Below are 3292 nucleotides of genomic sequence, written 5' to 3'. Positions count from 1 at the left end.
ATCGCGAGGGTTGACACAAGTCCTTATGGGATATTGTGTTCAGAGCCAAGACAGCGCAAAACCAGGAGTAAATCTCAACTGGACCTGTGCGGCCAACTAAATGGTGACGTGTATTGAACGTAAATATCAGACTAATCGTATACATGCTCCAGTATGCCATGAACAGGATCTAACTGGTCTCAATCCTGGGATGCTTTTTGGGGGGCGGCATCTGTTCGCCCGGACACAGGAGATTCATCAAGCATTTCTGATCTTTTAAATCAGGCCCTCGTCTCCTGCCGCTCTTGGTCTGGGACTGCTTATTGGTTATTCGCAGCTAACCTACCGGAGTAGGCCGTTCACGATCCGCCCTGTGTGACCCCGGTAAGGTCCTGAGCTTAGCCCTTACCTAACATTATTATTATTATTATTATTATTATGATTATTATTATTATTATTATTACTATTATTATTATTATTATTATTATTCTTATAATTATTATTATTATTATTATTATTATTATTACTGTTATTATTATTATTTATTGATGAAAGTAAAATATTCCACCAACATTTCCAGCACATTAGCAGCTGATTTTTATTTAAAAATAAATAAAATAAAAAATAAAAAAAATCAATTAAATAAAAAAGAAAAATAATCTCCTGCCCGAGGATTCGAACTCGGATATCTCAAGTGCCACTCTAGCGCTCTGATCATTCGGCCATTGCGACTGTTGGACCAGCGCGAGCAAAATGGCATACATACATGCTATCAGTTGACTGACTCTGTTTGTTTTCACCACACATTTTTGGTGAAATTAGAGTGACTCTCTGGCTGTGTTTCCTGGTATACTAGCTTTATACCACGTTCATTTTCGTAGTATAGGAACCAGCTTTAAACCGCTTTGTACGATGGTATCAGTGCTGCCTCGAATCATTTTAGTGGTAGCCAAATTCCTTTAAAAAAGGGCTAAAAAGAGCTAAAAATCATTTTAGTGGTAGCCAAATTCCTTTAAAAAAGGGCTAAAAAGAGCTAAACAAGTCGTTGTGGCTAAAAATGGTAGCTAAATTTGTTTACTTACATATATAAGTATACACGTAAACATTTTAAATAAGTAATGGTATAGAAAAACAATGAACTCTGGAAAAAAGCTAATATTTTATCCAACCAAAAATTTTTTGTACACTGAGAAAACAAACGCGTTGTAATAATAAAAAAATTTTATTTGATTACCGTTTAAAAATGCTCGTATTTAAATCACGTGAAAAGTGTTAACAAAATGGATTTTTCCATTGTACATACACTACGTATAATGGAAATATTCAATTCAAATACGCTCGTATTAAAATTAACCATTTTTCACTGCACGGCTGGCGTTTTGCATGCTTCGGATGCTTTTTCATATGTTATTAAGAAAGTATATGTATACAAAGCATGCACAGCGGTGACAACCCATACACACGTACACACATACATGGTACGTAATGCACTAATCGCGCGATGTGATGTAGATTCAAACTCAACATTTGAAAACACATTTACATGTAGCTGAGTANGAAGTAACCATGACCGGTGAGAAATTGCGTCAGGTAGAAATCGACTTCCCCATGTGGTCTGCTCAGCCATGCTTGGAGGTCGGCTATCAGGGAGTGCGTCCATCGACCTTTTGTGCTCGCGTTCCAGTTTTGTTGCCACTGCTGGATCAGTTGCTCGCGCGCCCTTGCCGAGGCAGCTGCTCGACCTATCTCGGCACTGAGATTGTAAATCTCTTTTCGCTCGTAAGCAAGTAGCTCAATTGGCATGACGCCAGAAATAACTAGAACCGCGTCCGCGGACACTGTACGGTATGCAGAAGCAATGCATAGTGCCCCTCTGCTCTGGACCGAAGGCATTTGGNTGATACAATTGGTTGCTGCCAAGAGGGCTCGGGTTCAATTACCATCAGACAGACCATAAAATAAAAATTTTTTTTTCTTAATTATAATTTCGTATAACGAAAAAGCATCTGTGCACTTCACATCGACATATTTTATAACGTACATACTCAAATTTAAAACGAGTTGGGTTGGTGCTCTTTCATATGCGTATTTTTTTAAATTTAGCACGTTTTTTTTAATTCTAAATTTTTTTCCCCTCAGTGTAGTACGTATACCGATGTTTTGTTTCTTTATCACAACTGATAGCATGTATGCATGCCATTTTGCTCGAGCTGCTCTTACAGTCGCAATGGCCGAGTGAACAGAGCGCTAGAGTGCTACAAGAGAGATCCGAGTTCGAGTCCCCAAGAACGGTTTTTTTTAATGATTTATTTTTTATTTGNTTGCAGACCGTGATCGCTCATCCATCCACTGACGTTGCGCATGACTTGGTATAGCTTGAGCTGTGCNTCAGTGTAGTACGTATACCGATGTTTTGTTTCTTTATCACAACTGATAGCATGTATGCATGCCATTTTGCTCGAGCTGCTCTTACAGTCGCAATGGCCGAGTGAACAGAGCGCTAGAGTGCTACAAGAGAGATCCGAGTTCGAGTCCCCAAGAACGGTTTTTTTTAATGATTTATTTTTTATTTGTAATTCCTTTTTAAATAATCTGAAGATTTTAATGTTAAAAAAAAAAAAAAACATTTTTATTCATTGACTTTTTATGATTTAAAGTACCTAGGTTTATTTCATAATGAAATTGTTCTTAAACAAATATTTCCTCGCTTCAATTACGCGTTCTTTTAAATAAAATAGAAAGCAATTCTCTTTTCCTCCATATCTTTCTTTTTGAGACTAAAACGTGAGACAGCTTACTGAATACCAGGGTAAATATTTCAAANCCGGCATTTCCGTGCGCAACAGACTGTCATACGTGGCGTTCCAGAGGTCCGGGCTAAGTACAGACCCCTGTNAATACCAGGGTAAATATTTCAAAATAAAAATATGGAGGAAAAGATAATTCCTTTGTATTTTATTTTAAAGAACGCGAAAATGAAGGAAGGAAATATTTGTTTAAGAACAATTTAATTAGAAAATAAATCTAAATAAGTGCTTTAGTATCATACAAATTCAATGAAAAAAATTTTGTTTAACATTATTATTATTAATATTATTATNGAGCAGACTCTCCATCATTTTGCCTGCTGTGTCTAGCATGCAGAGTGGCCGGAAGGATGAAGGAGAGTTTGGGTCCACTTTGCCCTTGGGTATCAGCACCAGTCTCGCCTTCGTACATTGGCTTGGGAAGACCCGGGCCCTAAGGCAGCTGTTGTACATGTTAAGCAGAAGATCAGGGCTCGTTTCCGCTGCTAACCTGATTGCCTCCGCTG

Source organism: Rhagoletis zephyria, unplaced genomic scaffold (genome assembly GCF_001687245.7).
Source record: "Rhagoletis zephyria isolate East Lansing unplaced genomic scaffold, Rhagoletis_zephyria_1.1 Rzeph_scaffold_00932, whole genome shotgun sequence".
NCBI classification, from domain to species: domain Eukaryota; kingdom Metazoa; phylum Arthropoda; class Insecta; order Diptera; family Tephritidae; genus Rhagoletis; species Rhagoletis zephyria.
This window is presented reverse-complemented; position numbering follows the sequence as displayed.